This window comes from Heterodontus francisci, chromosome 43 (assembly GCF_036365525.1).
Source record: "Heterodontus francisci isolate sHetFra1 chromosome 43, sHetFra1.hap1, whole genome shotgun sequence".
Lineage (NCBI taxonomy): Eukaryota > Metazoa > Chordata > Chondrichthyes > Heterodontiformes > Heterodontidae > Heterodontus > Heterodontus francisci.
In genome coordinates, this window is record NC_090413.1 from 18277332 (window position 1) to 18283331 (window position 6000).

Below are 6000 nucleotides of genomic sequence, written 5' to 3' on the forward strand. Positions count from 1 at the left end.
CACTGATTGGGATTAAACATGGACTGGAAGACTAAACACCGACTGGGAGACTAAACACAGGCTGGGAGACTAAACACAAACCGGGAGACTAAACACAAACCGGGAGACTAAACACAGGCTAGGAGACTAAATACAAACTGGGAGACTAAACACAGGCTGGGAGACAAACCGGGAGATGAAACACGGACTGGGAGACTAAACACGGACTGGGAGACTAAACACAGGCTGGGAGATTAACACTGATTGGGATTAAACACAGGCTGGGAGACAAACCGGGAGATGAAACACGGACTGGAAGACTAAACACAGACTGGGAGACTAAACACAGACTAGGATTAAACACGGACTGGGAGACTAAGCGTGGACTGGGAAACTAAACACCAACTGGGAGACTAAACACAGGCTGGGAGACTAAACTCGGACTGGGAGACTAAACACAGACTGCGCCACTGTGCCGCCCCAGAAAGTGGCAAGAATGTGGAACTCGCTACCACAGGGAGTAGTTGCGGTGACTACAATAGGTGCATTTAAGGGTAAGCTGTATAAAAACATGAGGGAGAAAGGAACAGAAGGTTATGCTGATAGGGTGAGATGAATTTGGGTGGGAGGAGGCTCGTCTGGAGCATAAACACCAGCACAGACCTGTTGGGCCGAATGACCTGTTTCTATGCTGTAAGTTCGATGTAATTCTATGAAATGTAGATATATAATGGTAGGTGTTACAAACTTGCCATCGAGTTTCCTATTCTGGGGTGTATATCACTAATTCGGATTTTTGTTAGGTAAGGATATTAAGGCTTATGGATCCAAGGTGGATAAATGGAGTTAAGATCCAGACTCGCCATGATCTAAGTGAATGGTGGAACAGCTCAATGGGCTGAATGGCCTCCTCTAGCTCCTATGTACACTTATGGATATGGAAATCTGGAGCTGGAGTCTGTAGCTCATTGTACGCAAAGTAAAACATTTGCAGATGTAGAGTTCATGGTGCTACTTACCCCTTCCCTGGGTTTAGAGGCCTCTCAATCCCACAGAAATGGTATCTGTTTGGTTGCCAAGCAACCAGTGTTGATGGGATGGTGTCCTGCGAGAAGCTGGAAGCCATTAGCAGGGAATATTTCAGAGGAATGGATTTTACAGAATTAAGCCTTGATGCCAAGATTCTGTCGCAAATTCCTTGCAGGTTTCCCCACCGTTTAACTCATTAGTGCCCGGGGATGGGGGGAATGCAATGTGTAGGGTGATGGAGGTCTTTACATGCAGCAGGCCCCCTGGTTCCTGCAACTTAGTTGATTGCAACTGGGATTGGGGATTCGATTAAGCTGGGGAGGAGAATAAGATAATTGTCCAGCTCCTGATTTCTACCCAGTGACTCTGCGAGAGCAGACTCAGATGTGAGTCTCTCATGGTTGAGAAGCTGAAACAATAAAGTAAATGTTGGTTAAGATGTCAAAGGCCTGTGATTTCTCAAGGCTTATAACATTCGGCCATTGTACAATGATTTTCTGAGCCATATTCTACAAAGCAAGTGGCCGTTTCCTGATTGCCTCCCACTGATCTCACTTCCATGGTGTGTCTGTGTAACCTGTGCCCAGTGAAGTGGACCTTGTCTCCAAATTGAGCTCTCAGACCCTCCCTCAACACTTCAAGCGAGTCTCACCAATGGCTGTTCTGCTCCCGCCTTCGTCTCAGTGGCGAATTTCTGGAATCCTGGGAAGCCAGTAGATGTGGCGTTAAATTTAAAATATCGCTGGAATTCAGCGAGTTAACTTTTCAAATCGCCAACCCGCCTATCTTGGGAGGATGGATTAGACTCCTGCAGATGAACGCACCTGGGTTAAACCTGGGATTAACCTGTTGGAGTCATCTTCCAGATGTGCTGACATTTTCACCAACTTTAAGCCCCCCTCCCTCCACACAACAACTGCACCTAAACCTGCTCCTCTATTGTTGACATACTGTCACTGATTCTATGTAACATCACAATAAAGCCTTGCTCCTCTGGAAGCTGAAGGTAGTGATGATGAAGACTGAATGTACAAGGCATGTTTTCTTTAAGCAACAACATTCACCAAAAAATGCTAAAAAAAATACCAGTCACCCTAATTACCATTGGACAACACCGACTCCACCCTCCTCTGCCCCTCTAGACCCTCCCTCCCAGGTTGCTCCATCCCCTGCACACTCTCCTCCCACTCAGTTTAGTGAGGTTTGCTCCTATTGTTGCAGTACATGAGATTTGCCACCAGAGGACCTAAGCGAGCTAAGGAAACAAACAGAATCGCCGTCTGTGCGGCTGAGCCTTTGTTCACTCGGCGGAGGCGGGTTTGGTGGCGGGAGAGCGGGTGCGGAGAATCTCTCCATCTGCCACGAAACCCGCTGTCGTACCACAGCGTGCCGATTTTGTGGGAGGCGGGGAAGTACCATGGTGGTACTGACACCCTGATGCGATGGCATCATTGAAATGGCTTGAAATGCTGCTTTCAATAAATTTGAAACTAATTGACTGCGACCCAACGAAGGTCTCTCAATATTCTCGTTGACGTGCGGCACTCGCCTGCCTTCAGTTTCGCGACTTTGAAAAGCTGGCGGCACCGAGGAGAGAGTCCTGGGTGGCGCGAAAGGGAAGGTAACCTAACCAGAGTAGCAGAGGGGAAGTGGGCTTGTGAGTGACTGGGGGGGGGGGGATCTCTGTAAAGGGTTTGTGAGTGACTGGGGGGGGGGATCTCTGTAAGGGGTTTGTGAGTGACTGGGGGGGGGGATCTCTGTAAGGGGTTTGTGAGTGACTGGGTGGGGGGGTCTCTGTAAGGGGTTTGTGAGTGACTGGGTGGGGGGGGGGGATCTCTGTAAAGGGTTTGTGAGTGACTGGGGGGGGGGATCTCTGTAAGGGGTTTGTGAGTGACTGGGGGGGGGATCTCTGTAAGGGGTTTGTGAGTGACTGGGGGGGGATCTCTGTAAGGGGTTTGTGAGTGACTGGGGGGGGGATCTCTGTAAGGGGTTTGTGAGTGACTGGGGGGGGATCTCTGTAAGGGGTTTGTGAGTGACTGGGGGATCTCTGCAAGGGTTTGTGAGTGACTGGGGGGATCTCTACAAGGGGCTTGTGTGTGACTGGGGGAATCTCTGCAAGGGGTTTGTGTGTGACTGGGGGAGATCTCTGCAAGGGGTTTGTGAGTGACTGGGGGGATCTCTACAAGGGGCTTGTGTGTGACTGGGGGAATCTCTGCAAGGGGTTTGTGTGTGACTGGGGGGGGGATCTCTGTAAGGGGTTTGTGAGTGACTGGGGGGGGGATCTCTGTAAGGGGTTTGTGAGTGACTGGGGGGGGGATCTCTGTAAGGGGTTTGTGAGTGACTGGGGGGGGATCTCTGTAAGGGGTTTGTGAGTGACTGGGGGATCTCTGCAAGGGTTTGTGAGTGACTGGGGGGATCTCTACAAGGGGCTTGTGTGTGACTGGGGGAATCTCTGCAAGGGGTTTGTGTGTGACTGGGGGAGATCTCTGCAAGGGGTTTGTGAGTGACTGGGGGGATCTCTACAAGGGGCTTGTGTGTGACTGGGGGAATCTCTGCAAGGGGTTTGTGTGTGACTGGGGGAGATCTCTGCAAGGGGTTTGTGAGTGACTGGGGGGATCTCTACAAGGGGCTTGTGAATGACTGGGGGGATCTCTGCAAGGGGCTTGTGAGTGACTGGGGGGATCTCTACAAGGGGCTTGTGAGTGACTGGGGGATCTACAAGGGGCTTGTGAGTGACTGGGGGGATCTCTACAAGGGGCTTGTGAGTGACTGGGGGGATCTCTGCAAGGGGCTTGTGTGTGACTGGGGGGATCTCTGCAAGTGGTTTGTGAGTGACTGGGGGAATCTCTACAAGGGGCTTGTGAGTGACTGGGGGATCTCTGTAAGGGGCTTGTGAGTGACTGGGGCGGGGGGAGGGATTCTGCAAGTGGTTTGTGAGTCACTAGAGGGTGTCTCTCCAAGGGGCTTGTGTGCACCGAGCGAGTAAGTGCAGGGCCGGCTGGCTTTTAAAGATGGCGCCAGCACCTACTCCAACATCATGTGATGCTGTGAATTGGGTCTCCATTGCCGCCCCTGCCACGTGATTGGGGGGTGCGGGAGGCGGGTGGTGGTGGAAGACGGCTGCCACCATTATGCAAAATGGCCGCCCGCCTCGTCATCGCGGCAGTGCTGCCGCTGACGTCACAAGTGGGATTGCCGCCATTTTGCACACCGACCCCCCCCCCCCCCCCACTCTGGGCAGCAGGATCAGAAAACTCAGCCCATCGTATCTACAGCGCAGAAACGGGCCATTCGGCCCAACTATCCATGCTGATCCATTTCTGGTGTTTACGCCCCTCTCGAGCCTCCTCCCAACTGTCTTCATCTCACTCTATCACCATACCGCTCTATCCCTTTCTCCCTCATATACTTATCTGACTTCCCTTTCAATGCAACTTCCACATTCTCACCACTCTCTGGGTAAAGAGGTTTCTCCTCAATTTCCTAGCGGATTTATTAGGGATTATCTTATAGTCTACAGTTCTGGTCTCCCCTACAAGTGGGAACAACTTCTCCATGTCTACCCCTATCAAACGTCTTCATCATTTTAAAGATCTTTATGATGTCACCCCTCAGTCACATCCTTTCGAGTAACAGAGCCCCAGCTTGTTCAATTTTCTTTAATAGTTCTGACCTCCCAATTTTGATATCATCCTTGTAAATCTTTTATGCACTTTCTCCAGCACCTCTATATCCTATTTATAACAAGGAGACCAGAATTGGGCACAGTACTCCAAGTATGATCAAACCAAGATTTTATACAAGTTCAATTCTATCCCTCGCAAAATGAACCTCAGTGCTTTGTTTGTGTTTTCATGGCCTTATTACACTGTGTTGCTACTTTCATTGCTTTGTGTATCTGTAGCTCTCTGTTTCTCTACCCCCATTTAGATTCTTATGTCGCTTCCTTCCTCTTCTGACGAAAATGTACCACAATCACACTTCTTATACTGAAGTTCGTTTGGCAATTACACACCCATTCTGCAGGTTTATTAATGTCTTCCTGTATTTTGTCGCACACCTCCTCAGCATTGACTGCATCCTCCGCATTGGTGCCCTCCGCAAGTTTTAAAATCGTACTTCCGATTCCTGAGTCCGAATCATTGGCGTCGTTTGTGAACAGTTCCTGTGGAACACCAGTTCCCATCTTCCGCCAGTCGGCTCCTAGTCGCCCACTCCTATGAGATTGAGCTGTGGGACCGGTGTGTGAGGGCTTGAGAAGCCTCTGGTGACACTCCTCTCAGGGAAATAGCTGCTCCAAAGCTGACGATTAGTCAATATAAAACCCTGAAGTATAATGAGGCATTTACTGGTACCGAGTCAAAACTAACATTCAAAAGGTAATTGGATAAATACTTGAAAAGGAAAAATTTGCAGGGCTAGGGGGAAGGAGTGGGGGAGTGGGACTTATTGGATAGCTCTTTCAAAGAACTAGCCCGGGTATGATGGGCTGAATGGCCTCCTCCTGTGTTCGTATGATTCAATGATATTATACATACAGGAGAAAGGGGTGGACTAGCAGGAGAATTAACCATAACCTTAAAAACCCACATCCCAGAAGAGTCTAGGAGTGTATGATTGGCACAGCATCGATAACATATCGCGATATTGTATCTGTTTTGTAGTGAAAAGCATCTTTTTTTATTTGTTTGCGGGATGTGGGCGTCGCTGGCTAGGTCAGCATTTATTGCCCATCCCTGATTGCCCTTGAATAAGTGGCTTGCGAGGCCATTTCAAAGGGCATTTTTAAGAGTCAACCACATTGCTGTGGGTCTGGTGTCACATGTAGGCCAGACCAGGTAAGGATGGCAGATTTCCTTTCCTAAAGGATGGGATTTTACAACAATCGACTAGAGTTTCATGGTCATCATTAGGCTAGATTTATTATTGATTGAATTAAAATTTCTCGGGAAGGAGACAGCCCAAGCAATGCTGAGAAAGGTCAGTCTGAAG